General features: G+C 38.5%; 1 long non-coding RNA gene across 7 annotated transcripts in view; it reads left to right on the top strand.

The window, feature by feature from the left end:
• The first annotated feature begins 1,544 nt into the window (after positions 1-1,544).
• LOC112585561 overlaps positions 1,545-22,934 on the top strand; it is a 385,559-nt gene continuing 364,169 nt past the window's right edge. For 2 of the 7 annotated variants that reach the window (XR_006551652.2, XR_006551650.2), the window contains exon 1: positions 1,545-1,922. This is a non-coding gene — a long non-coding RNA (uncharacterized LOC112585561). The remainder of the gene's footprint in view (positions 1,923-22,934) is intronic. The other 5 variants (XR_006551645.2, XR_006551644.2, XR_006551647.2 and 2 more) reach the window with 4 other exon arrangements.

The following is a 22,934-nucleotide window of genomic DNA, read 5'->3' as shown; positions in this document are numbered from 1 at the left end:
CAGTCTCCTTTTCCCAGAGTCACAGGCAGGAAACCAGGAATATCAGTTTCTTATGCATTTTTCCAGAGTTCCTTTACATACATACAAGTAAATACAAATATGTATTTTTATTTTTATCCATTTCTAATGCAAATGGTAGTATAATGTATACATGATGTCCGTACCCTGGGTTGACATGTTTTCTGCACAGAAAACTCAGGAACTAACTCATAGAGTGTTTCATGGAAATATCAAAGATTTCTGAAATATGTGTTCTTTATATGTACTTATCTGCTTAAGGATTATCTGAGGCAAATAATCCAAGGCTGAACTCTCCCAGCCCCTGAGTAGGCTTCTGAGACTTTCTCCCTTCCCACCAACTTGCTTACATTTCTTTAATAGAAATTAAGTCTAATATTAAGCTACCAGGCTCCTCCATCCATGGAATTTTCCAGGCATGAGTACTGGAGTGGGTTGCCATTTCCTTTTCCAGGGGATCTTCCCGACCCAGGGATCAAACCCGGGCCTCCCACATTGCAGGCAGACACTCTACCATCTGAGCACCTGGGAAGCAGCCTAATATTAAGCTGCAGAAACAGAATTGAAGAGGTAAAATTGCAACAAAGAAAAGAAAATAATAAAATAAATTTCTGGCATTAAATATGAAGAATATTTCTATTTTCTGTAACACAGAAAAACTGTGGACATAATTTAAAATGCTCTCATTCTAATCATGTCAGGATGAATTTTACGAAAGTAGGTCATCATCATTCCCTCTCCTGTTGCCTGCCCCTAATCTGTGCTGCTGTAGAAGACTTTAATGTGGAGGGGCCCTTCTCACCAAGATGCTCCAGGTGCCCTCCCAGTCACGTGCCCTGAGGCAAAGACCGAATAGGTTGTAGGAATCAGTACAGATTAGGAAGAGAGCAATCCATTTGCAGTATAAACTGTAGGTTCTAATCCTGGCTCTGCCTCCTATTAAATAGGTAATCTTGTCAATTTGTATAGGTTTATAAAGTTTTATAGGCACCAATATTTTCATCTGTGAATGAGGCTGATCATTTCCATCCTACCTTCCCTGGTAGGTAGTGGGTAGTACCAAACATGAAGTGTTAACATGCCTCACCACCAGTGTGGTGCCACGTGAATGCTGTTCCACCATGAGCTCTTTGGAATTTCTGAGGGGGAGCTTGTTACTCGATTTTCCTGGTAACTCTGTAAAGGCTTGTGCCCAGCAGTGGGAAAAGAAGTTTTCCAGAAAATCAACCTGAGGGTTTGCCACTAAAATTTTGTTCTTTGGTTTGTAATATTTGTTTTGTTGTTGTCCTTTAGTTTTACTCTTAGGCATATCCTGTTCAGTCTTTAATAATATTATGGTTTTATTTTGGTGGCTAATTTGCTACTTTTTGTAGATTTTGACTTAGAATAGCCTTTTTGACAACTACACAAAAATGTTTAGGTTGTTTCCAAAGACATGTTTCCCTTTAAGACATGATGCAAAACCCCAGGTGTGCCAATAGGACCTGATATCTACTTCATTGGGATCCTTCCCCTCTTTACTTGACAAACGCAATTGCCTGGGTCAGAGCTTTGCAAACTGGAGTGATCATTGCTATCAGCTGGAGGGCTGTTAAAATACTGGTTGACTCACTATTTCTGTTTCACTGTCTCGGGTGCAGGTCCAAGAATTTGCATTTCTAATGGGTTCCAGGTGATGCTGTTGCTAATGATTCTGGTTTGGGGGCCATGCTTTAAGAACCACTGATCTAAAACCTAAGGCAGGGTTTCTTTAAGATGGTTTTAAAAGGACTGCCTTGCTCTTAAAAGGACTGCCTTATTCGGTAACACCCGGCATTTGGTAAGAAGGCAGATCCTTGATTCCAGCCCCAACTCTGAGGAAGCAGATTCTCTGCATTTCGGGAACTACAGATTCCGTCTCAGAGGTGAGTCTCCTGCATTTTAATGTTTGAGAACCACTGGTTTGTGCACAATTCTCATCCCTGTATGCACATTAGAATTATGTGGAGAGTTAAAAAGCAGCCAATACCTACTCCTCCTCCCACACCCCTAGAAATTCTGTTTCAAGTGGTTTGGGGTGGGACCCAAGCAACAGGATTTTTTTTTTTAAAAAAGCATCCCAATGATTCTAATGTGCAGCCAGTGCTATGGACTAATGAGAGAACAGGTTGAGCTTATTGTTCTATATCTTGGGGTGTTAAGAATCTGTAGGAACTGGCTTGGGTCTTTTGAGGTTCAAGGTTGTTTGGGAATGCAGCCCAAAGTGGTGATAAACTCATTTAAGGCTAAGACTGCTAGTGAAGACGTACCATGGGAAAAGCTGAAAAGCACCTACTTTGAAGAGAGTGAGTTATCCATTTGTAATTATATGTTTATAATTGCAAGCTATAAATCTAATGTTATTTTGCTAACTATATTTTGTTTAGTCTGATATTTAATTAAGTGTGTTTGTCTTATTTTGTGTTAACTGGTTATGTGTCTGATAGCTCTGTTAAATATCTTATACTCTCCTATGAAGACACTTAGATTTATTCCCTATAATAGCAGAGAGAAGAGATAGGTGGTCAGATTTCAATTTAAGATTAATGCAGGAGCTCTGTGGAGGGAGTTTTAAGCAGAGACTGAATGATTAGGGATGGGAAGAGATGTTGAAATAAAAGCAAATATAGGAAGTGGTCATGTTTAAATCACAGGAAACTAGGATTCTACATCCATGAGAATGTAGGAAGCAGTAAGGGGGTCAGCTGTGACCAAATTCTCCTGAACTTTCCAGGATATGCAAAACTTGCTTTTGAAGACATTTTGTATTTATAGCTCCCTCTTTAGTCTTGAAGACCTGGAATACTTCCAAAGGGTCTAGGAACATGAAGCAAACAGTGCCCAGCTGGTCCGTGGAGTTGAAGCTTCTTAGGATAGTGTCTTGGAAACCATATGGAGTTTTGTCCCTGTAGGATTTCACTAGGGCTCTAAGTCTGCAGCTCTGAAGCAGAGGCAGTAGACATAGGGCATTAATGGAGTTCTCTGACCTATTTATTTTGGAGGTGGCAGTCAGGACAGTTCAGGTTATCTGGGGAAGTTATACTGGGAGCTCAGTGACCTTGTCTTGCAAACATACCACCAAGTAACAGGCTATTTGAGGTCATTGAAATTGTGGATGTGAAGGGCCTGTGGCTCCTCAAGGATGTGCATTCCTGTTCCTAGCAAATGCTATTCTGGGTCTGTCTGTAAGTGTGAGCAGTGTTCAGGGTCATTCACAGGGGAGAGAAGGCTCTGTGTCTGTCACTTCCTGATAGAATAAGCACAACAATACACACAATATCTATTTCTCTTCAGTCTGTGGGGATTTTTTTCAGCACAGCTTTTACACATCTGGTCCTGAGAAAATCCACACTGTTGCTACTCACCCAGCAGCCCTGACCACAATATTGGCAGTCATTTTGGAGTTCTAACAGATGAAATCAACCATTTTCAATAGACATTTCCTCCCTGCTTTGCATATTTCCTCTAGCTGCACCCCCTCCTCACTTGACAGATGCTGCTTTCTCTGCATCGGTGGAGTTTTCCAGGCCCCTCCTCTTTACACTGGCCCTTTAAGCAGACATTTACAGAAATTATCCTGTTCAGTGTCATTACTCTGCTCTCACAGCTACAGTCTTAGCTCACTTGAAGGAGAGCTTGGTTGAATTTTTGTCTGCTTCCTAGTTCCTGGAGTTCCACCTCCACTCATCTCGGCTCCTCCTCCTATTTACCTGAGTTCTCTCTGTTGCAGGGGAGCAAATGGAACAACGGAGGCCAGGTTTTCCAGACATCATCAGTCTGTTCAGTATGATAATTTTCAATTAGCAGTCTACTATTCTTAAATATCATTGAGACCATTCATTTTCTCTAAAACATCTTTTGTGTTCTAACAAACATTTTCCATTTCTTAGTACTTTTGTAATTCTGATTGATTTTGATTACATATTTGTAGAGTGTTTCTTTTTTCCCTGAAGAGACATAAAAAGCCCTAAACATTTTCTTCTTTCTGTTTGTTCAGGGAGTCTCTGAGACAGTCACACTCACACATAAATGAATGAATATAAATGAGAATGATTGGCCCAGATGAGAGGCCACTAGAATTTTCTTCCTCTTCCAACTGCCTCTACTGGATAGTGTCCTTCACATCCACCTGTGTTGACCCCAAAGCTGCCGTGGCCCTTCCTCACCCTACGGGAGGCCAGTTTTTGCTTCCTGATCTAACTTAATGCAACCCAGGATAGGGTTTGGTGTGGGTGTGGGGTGGGGGTGAATGGTCAGCCAGAGAGTAGCATGGAGGAAGGGAAGAGGAAGCACCAGGGCTGTCTTCACACCTACTTACTGCTCTGGCCCCAGGACAGTCTTATTCTGGCTTCTCCTTCCACAAAGCTCTCTTCCTGGAATACTCTCTTCCAGCACTTGACATAAAAACAGACATCTGGTGCTCTCCCTGTGCATTGTAGAAACTCTTACTTCATTCATGGTGTCTTGCATGGCCTACTGATGACACCTCCGTACTCTATACAACCTGTGGGTTTAGGTCTCCATGCATGGCCCTCTGGTAGTCCAGAGACCCACTGAAACTATAAAAGAATATGTTTAAATGTGTATGCATATATACATTTTGTTTAAATTGTCTACACATGAACATTCCTCTGAATATGTTTTCCTGGGGGGAGAGTTCATAGCTTTTTATCAGATTCTCAATGAGTAATATGATCCAGAGATACTTTAAAAGGTCAAGGAACAACCACTGATGTGGCAGTAGATGGCCTGGAGACTGTGTTTAGTTCAACAACAAATATTTATTGAGTTTATATAATGTGGCTTCCATAGTGGCTCAGACAGTAAAGAGTCTACCTGCAGTGTGGGAGACCCAGGTTCAATCCCTGGATTGGGAAGATCCCCTGGAAAAGAAAATGGCAACCCACTCCAGTATTCTTGCCTGGGAAATCCCATGAACAGAGAAGCCTGGCAGGCTACAGTTCATGGAGTCACAAGAGTTGGACACGACTGAGCGACTTCACTTTCTTTCTTTCTTTGTGTAATGTGCCAGGAACTGTTCAAGGCTCTTGATACATCAGTGAACAATGACAACATTCCCCCACATCCTTACCACATGAAGTTTTACATTTCAGTTTGGGGAGACAGGCAGCAGACAGTATACACTACACAATCTGAAGTACACTAGAGGGTGTAAAATGCTGTGGAAAAATAAAACAGAGATCAGGGAGGTAGCAGGGGAGAAGGGTGCTATAGTTTCAGGGTAGACCTTATTGAGAAAATGATATTGTAGGGAAATCTTAAAAAGGACAGGAATCATGTGGATATTGAGGGAAGACTTTGCCAGGCAGAGTGAACAGCTGGTGCAGTGACTCTAAGGTGGGAGTAACCCTGGCTTGTTCAGAGTGGTGGGGTAGAGCGAGTGAGGGGGATTGGCAGTGAGTCAAAGGGTAATGCCCTGTGCACGTGTCTGTGTGTGTGTATTTTTGGTTGGGTTGGGAATGCATTATTCTTTTTTTTCATTTAAGACAATGAAATATGATCTACTACAATCTGATTTTGTTACTAAAGATCCTTTCAGCAGTGGCTAGGTTTTGGATAATAAGGGATGCCAGAATTAGAAATTCAGTAGTGGAGGGAGGATGAGTTTGAATTATTTGGGTTATAAGGATACATCCTGTTTCCTTGATTAAAAGACCCTCACTCCCTCAAAGAACCTCTCTTCTCTATCCCTACTTAAAACCAATTAAAAAGTAATACAATAGAAATCAGATGGAGAGTAAATCTTATCAGTTTTATTGATGATAGATTTCAGTATTCTAAGCAGTAACACTTTCTAATGTTGATGTTTCCCACTGAGCTGGGTGTAGCAAAAAGGAGGTTGAGATCCGATGTTCCCCACCTGGGACTTTGGCTTAAATCAGCTTCACTGAACTGAGAAATTTGGTCCGATTGCTCTGGTCCACCAAGTGACTAACTCGACCAACCTCCAGGGTGAGATGTGAGGGGCTGACTCTGTGCGATCCCATAGATGGCAGCCCAGCAGGCTCCACCGTCCCTGGGATTCTCCAGGCAAGACACTGGAGTGGGTTGCCATTTCCTTCTCCAATGCATGAAAGTGAAAAGTAAAAGTGAAGTCGCTCAGTCGTGCCCAACTCTTAGCAACCCCATGGACTGCAGCCTACCAGGCTCCCCCATCCATAGGATTTTTCCAAGCAAGAGTACTGGAGTGGGTTACCATTGCCTTCTCCAGTTATAATACAGGGAGTCATAATTGAAAATTTTCCTCTCTAGCATTGTAGCTGCCAGAGTCACTTTGGTGTTCTTAAGAGAATATGATAGCAGCTCCCTTTTGATGGGGAAAAGGTTTAGTGTGCCACCTGGAGACCAGGAGGCTAGACACATGCAGGCATACACTTAGGGGCCCTTAGTACCCAGGAAAAGAGATGTAATTCCCAAGTTTTATGCTTTGAGTATCTAAAAGTGGATACTATGAAGGATGCTTTTGGAGCGAAGGTGGGAATAGATGAGTACCTGATTGTCCTTGCTGCCTTTTTGAAAATTAGTTTTAGTGCCAGAATATATTTGTTAGGAAATCATAGGCTCCTGTGTATGTGGATGTTTGGGGAGGTGTTTGTGATGGAAGGGAGAGATAGGGAGAAATATAATGATATTTTATTTTTTTAATTTAAAATGAACTTGTAAACTTGTGGCTTTCATTTTTAAAATTCAAAATAAATACTTAAACATTAAAAAGGACTGTAAAAATAAGTTCTCCCTGTTTTTCTCTCAAAATTCCCCTCTCAGAGGTATCCACAATTATCAGGTTTTTGTGAATCCTTCCAGAGATATTTTGTACAATAAATATTTAGTTTGTTTTACATAAATGATTAATGATAAAGACACTTCCAGAGAAATACATTGGGTAGTTTAGTTAAACTTAGAGGCATTTGTGATATATGATGTCAATATTAACTCCACTATGTGATACCTTACTGTAAGAAAAACCCTTTTTATTAGGCATAATTTACATACAATTGATGACTTAAAATCCATTGAAGAGAAAAGAATCCAAGTGTAATGGTTATTGAAAAGGGCATCATTTGTACCGATGTGTTTCAATGTGTGTATTTTAGATTTGTTTTTCCTGCAGTGTCTGTCATGTATGTTTCCATGGTTACCAGATAATAGACACAATGGAAATAAAAATGTATAGAGAACTAACGTGGAACAATTAGAGCAGATTTCCTCCACAAAGGACATTCACTGTTACCACTGTTTCCTTTGGGTTATTTGGAAACTTACAGGGCCTGGATATAAAAGGTAGATATATACTTATTGGGTAGCTGGTACTTTTCTCTAAGTATGTCTTTACGTACTTTGGAATTACATTAAACTATCTTCTGAAAACCAAATTTGCAGTAAACAGTGGAGTTAATATCTAGGTAAAAACACTTACTACATTCCCAAAGTTATCAATTCTGGCAGAACTGCTGTGAGAATGAGGTACACTGGCAGTCACAGAAAAAAAAAAAAGCAAAAACTTAGAATCTGTTCTTAAAAGCAGGTGAAGACAAAAGTTGCACAATTTCCTACTTCCAATATTCTGAGGTTTTAAAAAAGGGAAAAAAAGTATTCCCCAACGATAACAACAGAAAGCAGGTAGGGTGGGGAAGTGGCCTGGAGAAATGGAAAACGCTCTGCCCTAGAAATAGTTGTGAGTTATTCTCCCAGCTTTGCGTCCACATGGATGACCTTAATCTTGACTAGATATTCAGCCTCTTCTGGCGTCAGGTTTTCCATCTCTCAGACTTGGTAAGTAATCTCTCAGGTTGCTTCCAAATTCAACATTTTATCATGTTAAGAAAGGACTCCAAGTGATCTATTCTTATCTCAATTCCACACTGAGATTTTTGTCTGATAAATTACTGCATCTCTCTCAAAATACTTAAGAGCTGCCTAGTCCTGCTAATAGTAGTTTTTGTTTAGTTATTCCTCAGCAGCACAATTGGATAATCACAACTAGTCTCAACTGAAAGTTTTTGGTTAGTTACTGAAATCATGGCAGCAGTTGTTTCAATTGCTCATATATATTTTCTTTTTCTTTAACTTATTGCTTCCCTCATGAGCCACAAACAGATTAAACTGAGATTTTAGGAATTAGTAATAATAATTCATTGTTCATTTTTAAAGTATACATTTTAAAAAATGATTTAAGGACATTAAAAATTTAAGGACACTAAAAAATTTAGTGAAAACATGCAGGAAAAAAAGCACAAATCAAGAATTTAGAGCTCAGTGAATTATCACTAGGTGCCCATGCCCATGTAATCACTATATGGCATAGAGATAGAATATTGCCAGCGCCCCAGAAGCTTTCCTCATGACCTCTTTATACTCTTCACTTTTTGAAACAAGACTAAACTTTCTTAGTCTTGCCTGTTTTTGAACTTTATGTAAGTGAACTCATATACTATGTATTTTGTATCTAACTTCCTTCACTCAATATTAAGAGATTGTTCATGTCATTACTTGTAGTTCTTTCATTTTAATAGTTAGTATTCTCTTGTATCAGAGAAGGAAATGGCAACCCACTCCAGTGTTCTTGCTTGGAGAATCCCAGGGACAGCGGAGCCTGGTGGGCTACCGTCTATGGGGTCTCACAGAGTCGGACACAACTAAAGCGACTTAGCAGCAGTAGCAGCAGCATACTCTTGTATATCACAACAATTTATGCCTTGATTCTACTCTTAGTCCACATTATGGTTGGTTTTAGTTTGGGGTTTTTAAGTATAGTGCTTCTGTGAACATTTTTGGGCATATATTTGGGGCACATGTGCACAGTTTTATACTGAGTGAGTGACACTCAGTTGTGGCCGACTCATTGTGACCCCATGGATTGTAGCCTGCCAGGTTCCTCTGTCCATGGAATTCTCCAGGCAAGAATACTGGACTGGGTTGCCATTTCCTTCTCTAGGGGATCTTCCCAACCCAGGGATCAAGCCCTGGTCTCCTGCATTGCAGGCAGATTCTTTACCATCTGAGCCACCAGGGAAGCCTACTACTAAGAGACTCAAAAGTATTAAAACTACTAAGAAGCCTACTATTAAGAGTTTTATACTGAGCATATACCTAAGTGTGAGGTTGCTGGATCATCGTATACATATAAATTTAGTAGAATGTCTACCAGTTTTCCAAATTGGTTATTTTAGTCAGTTTGGGCTGCTATTGAATATAACAAAGTATCATGGACTTATAAACAATAGAAATTTATTTCTTATAGTTCTGGAGACTGAAAGTCTGAGATTAGGTTACCAGCATTAGTTAGGCTCTGGGGAGGTTTCTTTTCTGGGTTACAGGGTTACAGACTGCCAACTTCTTGCTATACTTGTATGTGGCAGGCAGAGAGCAAGGGAGCTCTTTAGAGTCCCTTTTATAAAGGCACTAATCCCATGTAGGCTCTTGCCTAATTACCTCACAAAGGCCCACCTTCTAAAGACCTCACCATCACATTAGGGGTTAGGATTCAACATATGAATTTGGGGGGGACAGAAATGTTCAGTCCATTGCAGTGATTTTTGCTAATTTACATAATCATAGGTAGTAGATGAGAATTTTCATTGCTCTAAATTCTTGACCTTTGGGATTGATAGTCTTACATTTTAGATGTTTCTATGAATGTGTAGATCTTATGATTTTAATTTTCATTTCTTTGATTACTGTCAAGGTTAACGCACTGGTGAGAGTTCTCGAGAGAAACAGAACCAGTAAGGCATATATAATATTTATATTTATATTTTTTATTTTATAATGCATCTATAAATATACATTTATTTATTGTGAAGAATTGGTTCATGTGATTATGAAGCCTAAGAAGTCCCATGATCTGCCATCTATGAACTGGGACCTGGGAAAGGTGGCATAATTCAGTTTAACCTGAAGGCCTGAAAACTAGAGGAGTTAATGGTGTAAATCCAGTCTTAAGGCCAGAAAAGATGAGATGAGGAGTCCCAGCTGAAGTGTTGAGACAGGAAAAAAGGGGCAAATTCCTCCTTTCGCCACCACTTCATTCAAACCCAAAAGGGATTGGATAATGCTCATCCACACTGGGAAGGGCAATACAAATGCTAATATCATCTGAAAACATCTTCACAGTCATACCCAGAAATAATACTTAATTTGGTTTCTGTGTGCCCAATAAAATTGATGCATAAAATTAACCATTACCCTTAAGTCGATTTTCTGAAGTTTATGGGCCACTGATTTTGAATTAAATTTCTTTATAATCTGATTACTTAAAATCAGGTTCTGTGATACTTTGATTTAATATACCAATATTGGATCTAAATGGTATTCTGTACATGCTTAAATTAGTATTAGCCATGATCATTCTAACATCTATGATAAATAATAAGTAAATAAGGCAATGTATTTAAAAAAAATTATTGGTCATTTTCATTTTTGTGAAGAACTTGGTCAAATTTCTTTATTTTTTCATTTTTCTTTTTATGTTTCACAAATATCTTTCCACAGAAATTTGACATTTTACTCTTGTCTGTGTTTTGATTAGTTGTTGTTCAGTCACTAAGCCGTGTCTGACTCTTTGCAACTCCACGGACTGCAGCACACCAGGCTTCCCTGTCCTTCACCATCTCCTGTAGCTTGCTCAAACTCATGTCCATTGAGTGGCATGATGGCATCCATTGATGCCATCCAACCATCTAATCCTCTATCATCCCCTTCTCCTCCCACTTTCAATTGTTCCCAGCATCAGGGTCTTTTCCAATGAGTCAGCTCTTCACAACAGGTGGCCAAAGTATTGGAGCTTCAGCATCAGTCCTTCCAATAAATATTCAGGACTGATTTCCTTTAGGATGGGCTGGTTTAATCTTGGTGTCCAAGGAACTCTCAAGAGTCTTCACCAGCACTACAGTTTGAAAACATCAGTTCTTCAGTGCTCAGCCTTTTTTATGGTCCAACTCACACATCCATACTTGACTACTGGAAAACCATAGCTTTGACTGTACAGATCTTTCTTGGTAAAGTGATGTCTCTCTCTCTTTTTTTAAGTTGTTTAAAAAGATTCTTTATTTTCCTCTCCTTTTAATTTAGATGTTTCTCCTTTTTAATATACTGTCTAGGTTTGTCATAGGATTTCTTCCAAGGAGCAAGGTTTTTAAATTTCATGACTGCAGCCACTATCCACAGTGATTTTAGAGGCCAAGAAAATAAAATCTGGCACTGTTTCCACTTTTTCCCCATCTAATTGCCATGAAATGTTGGGACTGGATGCCATGATCTGAGTTTTGATGAGTAGGAAACAATTTTAATGTAATCAAATTTTTGAAATTTCTTTGTATTGTTAGTGCTTTTTGTAATCTGTTTAAGAAATCTTTTTCTACTCAAAGGTCAGGAATATATTCCTAATCTTAGTTTCATTGTTTACTTTTCATGTTTAGATCTTGAAATCACCCAAAACTGAATTTTTATTTTCTATGTGAAGTGGCCAAATTTTGTTCTTTCCTATATAAATAGTTGACCCTGCATATTTTTTTGAAGAGTTGATCATTTTTCCCACTGCTCTAAGTGTTCTATTTGACATTATTCAAGTAGCCATGTAAATATGGATCTATTTTTCCGCTCTATTACTTTGGTGTATATATCTATGCTTATATCAATTCTACACTGTCCTAATTCGTACAACTTTGTAATAAGCTATGTATGCCATCTGGTAGAATAAGGTCTCCCACATCAAGAATTTCTTGGTTATTTTGACCACTTTTATTTTTTTCATGTGATTTTAAAATCAACTTGCCAGTTTCCACACAAAAGCTGTTAGGATTTTGAATGGAATTTTACTGAATCCCAAAGAAAGGCAATGCCAAAGAATGCTCAAACTACCACACAATTGCACTCATCTCACATGCTAGTAAAGTAATGCTCAAAATTCTCCAAGCCAGGCTTCAGCAATATGTGAACTGTGAACTTCCTGATGTTCAAGCTGGTTTTAGAAAAGGCAGAGGAACCAGAGATCAAATTGCCAGCATCTGCTGGATCATAGAAAAAGCAAGAGAGTTCCAGAAAAACATCTATTTCTGCTTTATTGACTATGCCAAAACCTTTGACTGTGTGGATCACAATCAACTGTGGAAAATTCTGAAAGGGATGGGGATACCAGACCACCTGATCTTCCTCTTGAGAAATTTGTATGCAGGTCAGGAAGCAACAGTTAGAACTGGACATGGAACAACAGACGAGCTCCAAATAGGAAAAGGAGTACGTCAAGGCTGTATATTGTCACCCTGTTTATTTAACTTATATGCAGAGTACATCATGAGAAACGCTGGAGGACTGGAAGAAACACAAGCTGGAATCAAGATTGCCGGGAGAAATATCAATAACCTCAGATATGCCGATGACACCACCCTTATGGCAGAAAGTGAAGAGGAACTCAAAAGCCTCTTGATGAAAGTGAAAGTGGAGAGTGAAAAAGTTGACTTAAAGCTCAACATTCAGAAAACGAAGATCATGGCATCCGGTCCCACCACTTCATGGGAAATAGATGGGGAAACAGTGGAAACAGTGTCAGACTTTATTTTTCTGGGCTCCAAAATCACTGCAGATGGTGACTGCAGCCATGAAATTAAAAGACACTTACTCCTTGGAAGGAAGGTTATGACCAACCTAGACAGCATATTGAAAAGCAGAGACATTACTTTGCCAACAAATGTTTGTCTAGTCAAGGCTATGGTTTTTCCTGTGGTCATGTATGGATGTGAGAGTTGGACTGTGAAGAAAGCTGAGCGCCGAAAAATTGATGGTTTTGAACTGTGGTGTTGGAGAAGACTCTTGAGAGTCCCTTGGACTGCAAGGAGATCCAACCAGTCCATTCTGAAGGAGATCAGCCCTGGGTGTTCTTTGGAAGGAATGATGCTAAAGCTGCAACTCCAGTACTTTGGCCACCTCATGTGAAGAGTTGACTCATTGGAAAAGACTCTGATGCTGGGAGGGATTAGGGGCAGGAGGAGAAGGGGACAACAGAGGATGAGATGGCTGGATGGCATCACCGACTCGATGGACATAAGTTTGGGTGAACTCCGGGAGTTGGTGATGGACAGGGAGGCCTGGTGTGCTGCGATTCATGGGGTTGCAAAGAGTCGGACGTGACTGAGCGACTGATCTGATCTGATGGATAAATTGTCATTTTAATGATACTGAATATTCCAATTTTGAACATAGTATGTCAATCAATTCATTTAGAGTTAAAAAAAATTCTCCCAATAAAGTTTAGATTTTGTTTACAAGTCTTAAATCTTTGTTAAATTGATTACTGATTATTTTGTATTTTTGTATTATTGCAAATAGTACCTTTTAAGGTTTTTTACATACTACTTGTAGCCAACATATATAAATCAATTTCCATATATTTACTTTATATCTGGCAATCTTATTTGTTCTGATTCTAATAATTTATCTGTAGATTCATTTGAATTTTCTGTCTATAACTATTTTGTGAATAATTATTTTTTAAATCTTTTTGAATACTGTCTCATTTCTTTTGCTTTTTTATTCCATGTATATTTGAAAAATGTATATTTCATTTTTTATTCATTATTAAAAATACTAATTAAGTAAAAAGTAAAATATACAGTTGATCTTCGAACAAGATAGGAGGTGAGGTACTGACCCTCTCTCTGCAGTTGAAAACCTGAGTATAACTTATATGTATAACTGACTATATGTGGTTCCTCAGTAGCCATGATTCTTCTGTATTCATGGTACTACATTCATGGATTCAGTCAACCTTGGATTGTGTAGTACTGTAGAGTTTACTGTTTACAAAAATCCACGTGTATGTGGATCCACACAGTTCAAGCCTGTGTTGTTCAAGAATCAGCCACATATGATAGCTGTCAGCTACCTATGATTAAAAAGCAGAGGCATTATTTTGCCAACAAAGGTCCATCTAGTCAAAGTTATGGTTTTTCCAGTAGTCATGCATGGATATGAGAGTTGCACCATAAAGAAAGCTGAGCAGCTACTTTTCGATATAGTGCAGGGCTTCTCATCGTGGTGGCTTCTCTCATTGCCAAGCACAGGCTCTAGGCATAATGGCTTCAGTAGTTGCGACTCTTGGGTCCTAGCACTTGTGAGTCCAGTAGGTGTGGTGCATGGGCTTTTAGCTGCCCACTGCATGTGGAATCTTCCCAGACCAGGGATCAAACCTGTGTCCCCTGCATTGGCAGGAGACACTGTACCACCAGGCAAGTCAGATGACTCAGTTTTTATTTGTCTGTTAATATCTATATTTCCCTTTCATTCTTAAAGGGTACTAGCTATAGACTTTTTGGTTGGTGTTTAATATTCTGTTTTCACACAGTTTGGGACAAAGGTATTTGTTTAAGTTGTACTGGGGAGGTTTAGGAAAGATGTTTGATTAGAAAAATTATTGATCATGATGCAGCATATCCTACAGTATATTCTGCAGAGCTAATTCATGGGCTTCCCTAACACAAAAAGAACTTCATGATATCAGATTTCATGAAAACACGTATCATCTATTGCTTTTATTGAAATTCAGTGCATTTTATACCCTGAAGAGGCTGCTGTGATAAAATCCATTTAACTTTGTTAATTCAACATTATCCAAAATTATTTATCGGAAACCATAGTTCTGGGTTATTGCTAATAAATATTTCAAGCACTTGGTGATATGAAGGCTAACTTTTGGGAGAGCCTTTTTAAGGGCTACATGGTCCTGGGATACCAAAAAAAAAAAGAAAAAAAAATCTGTGTGAGCTTGTTTTTTTTTTTTTTAGGATATTCTGTCCCCTGAAATACTCTTAAAATCTGTTGTTTCAATTTCTGACAAAGTCTACCATGGAACTCAATTTTATAACTGTAATCACAGCACAGTGCTACTGATAAATAGAAGGAATTCTGGTGCAAGTGGTAAAGCTCCTATAAACTGAGATTTGTACTGAGTTAGAGATCTCCATCGGAGAAGGCAATGGCACCCCATTTCAGTACTTTTGCCTAGAAAATCCCATGGACGGAGGAGCCTGGTAGGCTGCAGTCCATGGGGTCGCTAGAGTCGGACACGACTGAGCGACTTCACTTTCATTTTGCACTTTCATGCATTGGAGAAGGAAATGGCAACCCACTCCAGTGTTCTTGCCTGGAGAATCCCAGGGACGGGGAAGCCTGGCGGGCTACCTACCGTCTGTAGGGTCGCACCGAGTCAGACATGACTGAAACGACTTAGCAGCTGCAGCAGCAGCAGCAGAGATCTCTATAATCTGTGCAGAGGGGCATTCTGGTAACACATTTTGTTAAATAGGGAAGCAAGCAGTTATTCATTGTACTCTGAGGACTTCAGAAATTCAGGAAGGGCATGGAGGAAACAGTGAGTCAATCTTATTTAGAGATCTGGTGGGGTTTATTTATAGAGGAGTATATTGTGTCTCCACCCCCACTCCCTGCCTGGCCACCAAAGACCCATCACCCTTTCATTTAAGTCTGTGCAGAATAGGATGATTTTTCTATCATCTTCAAGCCCAGCTGGCATTAAGATCTGATACTAGAGATTACCAATAAAAGCCTCCCAAAGTTGATGCATCCATAGATCCCTTGGGGGATATAGAGGCTGTCACACTGGATGTATGTACATGGACAAGGTTGTTGGTGACCTTGAGCAATTAGAGGACCAATGCAACGGCTTCCAGCAACTCAGCCAACAAAAGAGCTGCTTTGCATGTCATCATGTATCTCTATGGCAGCCACCAGCTTCCATGCTTTCTGCTTTCCTTGTAAACTGTCAAGGAACTCAAGAAGCAAACCCTTGCTGCAATCCCCTTCTTATCTTTGATACTGCACACATGTGGCTCTGACACATATTATATTATTAGTTCCTACTTTCTCAGTTTTAATTAAAAACAGAAATGAATTATTTTAATCTACCATTTTGAGAGTCAGCATTATTGCATGTGATTATCCACTGAAATGGGGTTGGCACAGAAAATTAATGATATTTAAAATATTATCTCTACTATTTTAGTTTGCTCTCCCAGCAAATCTTAATTTAGTCCAAAAATCTTCTCTTTACACATGATCCTAAGTAAATAGGCATTTATCCAGTGGATTGAGACTCTAAATGTTAACTTTTCAAGTATTATTTAAACTGTCTTCTGTCATTAAAAACCTCAATCTTTTGGCATATGTAACTGTATAGTATATAAAATATGTTAAACATAAATTATATAATTAAAAATATCCAGTAACTCTTCTATGAGTAGAGTGACCATAGGGCACTCTGTTTTGCCCAGGACAGTCCTGATTTACCCTTGTTGTCCTAGGTCAATTGCAAATAGTAACTCCTTTCACTTTCAAAAGTGTTGTGGCTTGGAGAATTAATTTTATAGTCATTCTATCATAAGCCAATTTCATTCAATATATAAATTATTAGGAAACAATTATTCATTTTGACATTTAAGGACAATGGAAGTTTTTGATTGACAATTAAATATCCTCTGGTAAGTTAGTAGTTCTGGTTGGATATCAGAATCACATATAGATCACCCATAAACTAATTAAAGTTTCTGGAGGTGGAGCACAGGTATCAGTATGTTTAAAACCTTCACAGATAATTTTGACATGAGGTCAAGGTTGAGAATCACTGGATTATATAGATTGTGCATTTAAACTTGACTTCTTTTCAGGATTACTCAAAGATATTTTAAATAATTCAAATTATTTTAAATAATTTTTCTAGCTGACATACCTAGCTAGTGTTCTAATTCAGTTTCAAACTTGTAATGTATATACAGTAAGCCATATCAGTGGATGCTTTTTGAACCAACTATCATAAGCAAATAATCTAATAACTCACAGGCCAATTTAATCATGAAGATAATTCTAATAATTGAGTTAATCTTTGGTTTCTTTTTCTTTCTGCTAACTTAAGAATTTGATAAAGCTTTGAATGGTGAATGTGTAGTTTGGAACTTATAAATAGCTGGTACAGTTGATCTTTTATACATAGATAAAAGGCAATTATTGAGGTGAATATTGTCTTGGGAATTACTGGAGTCATTCATGAGGAGTTTAGGGGTACCTGATAGTTTAGAAGATTAGAGAAATATATGGTCATATATTCTGGAAATGGACCTGAGTATTCATCATAGTATGAGAATTATTATCTCATAGGAATGATATCTACAAAATTACAAAGGGTTTGGGGATTTCTGACTCTTGGGAACAAAAAAATAGCATTATAACTTTCATCTGTGTATTTCCTATAAGATCCCAAAGTCAAAACTCCCCTCAGGAGAGGTCCTGCAATGAGCTGCTGCTGCTGCTGTTGCTGCTAAGTCACTTCAGTCGTGTCCGACTCGGTGCGACCCCACAGACGGCAGCCCACCAGGCTTCCCCGTCCCTGGGATTCTCCAGGAAAGAACACTGGAGTGGGTTGCCATTTCCTTCTCCAATGCATGAAAGTGAAAAGTGAAAGTGAAGTCACTCAGTCGTGTCCGACTCCTAGCGACCCCATGGACTGCAGCCCACCAGGCTTCTCCGTCCATGGGATTTTTCCAGGCAAGAGTACTGAGACAGAGGTAATTCTGTGATTCTGCTTGGTGTCCCTCTATACAAATTTGTTAAATACTTCAGAAGAAAGTAAGTCTTCAAAAGACAGTGAGTCTTCAATATTAACAAAAGATTTAAATATTTTTATTGTTTAAAATGATTTTATTGAATTTATGATTATAACCCCTGTAAATGACTATGTTAATTCTGAGTATCTATAACATAATACTGCTTCATTTTAGTTTGATTTAAAGATAGAAATCTTCTTCTAACATTACCCAGTTATTATGCTTTGAAGGAACTGACACATTACATGAAGTTTGCCATATAGAAGCCATGGTCAATTTGTTCTACAGTTTTTTAGAGTAGTTGATGTTCTATTATAAAATTTCCTCTGAGTCTTTAAGGTGAAAATATTTAGCTGCATTAAGATTACATGACTTCAAAAAGACACAGAGTAAGCATTTGAAAGATCTCAAAACTCAAGATAATGTACCATTTGTTAGAAGGAATTTATCTCAATTTAAATATGCTTTAGAAAAAGATAGAAATGAATTTCTTTGAAGAATTTATTTAAGCAAAAAATACTTTTAGATGAGTTTTACCTAAAGCATATATGAATAAGCTGACTTTAGCCTCTCTCACATGTGACCTGCTATTCATATAATCAAATACATAAGCCTAAGGATAACTTACTGGAGTCTGAGATTTTGAAAATGAATGTGTGTTTAAAGATGAATATTCCAGGGTAGAAGCTTTCAGAGTATGGTCCCTTGATCAGCAGCATCAGAATTGCCTTGAACCTACTATAAATTCAAATTCTTGATTCCCACTCAAGACCTACTGAATCAGATCTCTGAAATGATGCTCAATAATCTGTGTTTTATCAAGCCTTCCAGGTGATTCAGATGCATCCTAAAGTTTGAGATTTTTTTTAGGGACTGAAGTATCAGGTCAATGAGTTAAGGGTGAAATTGATTTGGCATAGCTAGATGATATAGAAGCTTGACTAGTTTAACTGTGTGTTCTTTTAAGAATTCATTAGTGAGACACATTTTAAGGATTGTATGTGCTTGTGGGTGTTTCTTTTTATTTCTCTCAATAAATACAACTCACTTTTTAGCCATAAATATATAGCTAAGAACTGCTCCTTTGAGCATTTCTTTTGCTTTTCCTTAAATCATATAGATACGTATGTTTTTTAAACATGAAGATTTATTGAATAGCTCATGTTTCTGTAATGAAACTTCACAAGACTGAGCAGTAGATTTTCTATGATGTTTTCCCACCTCTAATATCAATTTTTCTTAGAATTAAAAATTAAAAATAGCCTAACACATAGGAAGCATATCACTGAATAAAATAAACAAGGATTCCTGCCCTGTAGACCAACTTTTTAGCAAGTTTCATATACTGTAAATCCAATTTAGAAATAGTTTATAAATACTTGAATTGATAACCTTTATTCTATTATGATAGTTCCTTTTAGAATGAAAAGCTTCCCATGTGTCAGCCTGAGATTAGTTTTAGAGGTGACAATATTGTCAGTGTTCTGTCTTTGGTTTGAGACTGGCAGGTCTTTCAGCTCAGAGTTCCTCAGAGTCACTGGCCCCATGTGTCAAGTAAATGTCTCCAGTTTCCTTGGTCAGTGCTCTTAACTATGAGTTCAGTAGTGGTATACTCAAAAGGAATCAAATGGTTTACATTAGAAATGTCACCTGAGACCAGCCATTTTTTTTATCAGTTTCTCTGGGATGCAAGTGTCGAGAACAGGGAGGAAGTTGGTCAAAAAATACGCAGATGTGCTCCATGCTGAGAGATGAAGGGAGGATCTATAGCTCTTGGTAACTTCATCTTCTCAAGGATGGGCCTTTTGTCCATTGTGGAACTGATTTTTATGGCCTTTACAATTCCTGCTTTCATATTCTGAAAGTGATCATGTGGTTTCATACAATACTTGCTGCCCATCCTAAATTTCCCTGTGATAATTCATGTATGGTAGGTCCAGTAGGGACCTTATCTTTATGAGTCCACGAGGCCCCAACCCCCCTCTTGACTAGTCAAGAGATTGTCAGCACTTCTTAACTATTCTTCCAGAGGTAGTCCAGCATTGACTGCTGAATATGGAGGACTCCTACCATTTTTATTGAATTTGAGAAATTCAGTAAATGATTTGAAATCATTATTTCAGCCAATTCTAGATACTATAATTATACCCTCCCTCCCTTACAGTCCTAGCATTATGAATATTTATTGTGTACAGTGTTTATGATTAGTATATTTATGTTACATAGTTGTCTTTAGACAAATTGACCAGAGACTTGTGTGGGTGAGAGCTGTACAGAACACTTGTAGAACTGGGTGACACGAAAAAAGTACCTGATTAGGCCTTTGTGGAGAATGTCTGTTGTGACTGTTTGTTCATGTCATCCATCTCATGGCTTTTTTTTTTTTTTTTTCTTTTGTACTGATACTTGGATATATATATATAATGATATTCTCTTATTTGCCATGATTGGGCTGGTATGCTTACTTATTTTTCTGACAAATTTAACAGAATAGAAAAGGTAGTAAGAAGATATTAGATAACAGGGCAAAAGTTGGAAAAGAGTTGGGAAGGGAAATATAAAAATGTTGCTGCCTGAGATGGAGAACTTGAAGAGATGTGGCCTTTTACAGATTTGTAAGCTAGCCACAAGGTGGCATCATCATCTGCTGCTGCTGCTAAGTCGCTTCAGTCGTGTGCGACTCTGTGCGACCCCATAGACGGCAGCCCACCAGGCTCCCCCGTTCCTGGGATTCTCCAGGCACGAACACAGGAGTGGGTTGCCATTTCCTTCTCCAATGCATGAAAGTGAAAAGTGAAAGTGAAGTCGCTCAGTCATGCCCGACTCTTAGCGACCCCATGGACTGTTAGGCTCCTCCATCCATGGGATTTTCCAGGCAAGAGTACTGGAGTGGGGTGCCATTGCCTTCTCCAGGTGGCATCATTTAAGGACAGCTTAGTTGCTTTTCAGGAATTAAAGATAGTTTGCTCTGGGTGCAAGAGTTATTCTAGAATGGAAGAATAAGGTAGGGACCCTACAGCTTTCTGTTCATATGTAAGATATGAAATCTTACAAAGAGCAACTTAGTGAATATTTATTACATTAATAAGTGATGGCTTCTAAACAAATACTTTTATTTCACTGACTTCAAGTAGTTTTTTCTTTATCTTCCCGTTTTGAAAGGAGCTTCATTCTTTTAGTTATCAATATGCTAGTAAGAGAGTAAGACTGAAAATTTACAATGTAAATATCTGCTGTTTCTTCATTGGATTGTTATTTGTATGTGACTTTATGCTCAGCTTTAAAAAAGTGAAGTAGTTGCATATCTAGAGAATACTTTTCTGAAAGTCTGGGACATCATGCAAAAAGGTGTAGTCAAAAAGAGCAGGAAAGAAAACTAGGTAAAGATTAGCGATCACAAGAGGAAGAAGATACAGTTCTTGAAGCTCCATCAGTTGAAAAACCATTAGAGTTTTAGGGATGAGAGGATGCAGTTAAAGTATAATTGTTGTTGATGGTGTTTGTGCTTAAATCTATGAGACTTTGGAAAGACATAAGATGTTTGCAAACTACTAAGAGGCAAACAGGACTTTTCTAACGTAAAAAAGGAGACCAGACAGACCTTGACTCTGGTTTGGATAGAAAATACAAGTTCAGTTCAGTTGCTTGGTCGTGTCTGACTCTTTGCGACCCCATGAACCACAGCACACCAGGCCTCCCTGTCCATCACCAACTGCCAGAGTCTACCCAAACCCATGTCCATTGAGTTGGTGATGTCATCCAACCATCTCATCCTCTGTCATCCCCTTCTACTCCTACCCTCAATCTTTCCCAGCATCAGAGTCTTTTCAAATGAGTCACCTCTTCGCATCAGGTGGCCAAGTGTTGGAGTTTCAGCTTCAACATCAGTCCTTCCAATGAACACCCAGGACTGGTCTCCTTTACGATGGACTGGTTGGATCTCTTTGCAGTCCAAGGGACTCTCAAGAGTCTTCTCCAACACCACAGTTCAAAAGCATCAATTTTTTGGTGCTCAGCTTTCTTTGTAGTCCAACTCTCATATCCATACATGACTACTGGTAAAACCATAGCCTTGACTAGACAGACCTTTGTTGACAAAGTAATGTCTCTGCTTTTTAATATGCTGCCTAGGTTGGTCATAACTTTTCTTCCAAGGAGTAAGCATCTTTTAATTTCATGGCTGCAGTCACCATCTGCAGTGATTTTGGAGCCCCCAAAAATAAAGTCAGCCACTGCTTCCACTGTTTCCCCATCTATTTGCCATGAAGTGATGGGACCAGATGACATGGTTTTTGTTTTCTGAATGTTGAGCTTTAAGCCAAATTTTTCACTCTCCTCTTTCACTTTCATCAAGAGGCTCTTTACCTCTTTGTTAGTCTCTAACTTGTTTTTTGCTTGTCAGAATATTTTAAAAGTGTGTAAATTTATTTTCATTGTAATTGTTGTACAGCATGAACTTTTAATATAAGCATATAACAATTTATTTTTGTTTGTAATTTTGTGATGCAGGGTTTAAATTGGGGAATATTAACTTCTAGCATTAACCTAACACTGAATCCTATTTTTCAAGTTAGTGGGTAAATAGCAATTACAATTAGAAAATGATGACAAAGAAAATAAAAGCCTTTGTTATCATAAAGAACTAACTTTTTTTATAACTACTTGCTCAGACAAGGGATGAACCCTCATTTAGGTTTCAGTTGATTGCAGAGTAGACCATCAATAAAAGAAGACAAAATAATTCAACAGCAGGAAAAATAAAATTTTATGCCTCTAGCCTCAAACTTCCTCATTAGTGGAAATTCTTTTAAAATACCATGAAGTATTCTCATTGCCTTAAAAATGTAATTTTTAAAGAATATTGTGAGGAAGAAAAATGCCACAATAGAGTTGAGAAAGGTTTGTGTATAATTGTGACTTTTCTCCTGGGCCTCAGGCCCATAAATGCCTCTCCTTCCCAGCTAGCACAGTGGTAAAGAACCCCCTGCCAATACAGGAGGTGCAAGCGACACGGGTTCGATCCCTAGGTTGGGAAGATCTCCTGGAGGAGGAAATGGCCATCTGCTCCAGTGTTGCCTGGAAAATTCCATACACAGAGAAGCCTGATGGGCTGCAGTCCATGGGGTCACAAAGAGTCAGAAACCACTGAACACACACACACACACACACACACACACTAGATGTCTATACTTATATTGTACATACACTTCAAACTTACATGGGAACATCCCTCAACACAAAGAAATTTTCCACTGAATCAGTTCAGTT

Source organism: Bubalus bubalis, chromosome 1, assembly GCF_019923935.1.
Source record: "Bubalus bubalis isolate 160015118507 breed Murrah chromosome 1, NDDB_SH_1, whole genome shotgun sequence".
NCBI classification, from domain to species: domain Eukaryota; kingdom Metazoa; phylum Chordata; class Mammalia; order Artiodactyla; family Bovidae; genus Bubalus; species Bubalus bubalis.
The sequence above is the reverse complement of the archived record's forward strand: the minus strand, read 5'-3'. Positions and strand labels throughout refer to the sequence as shown.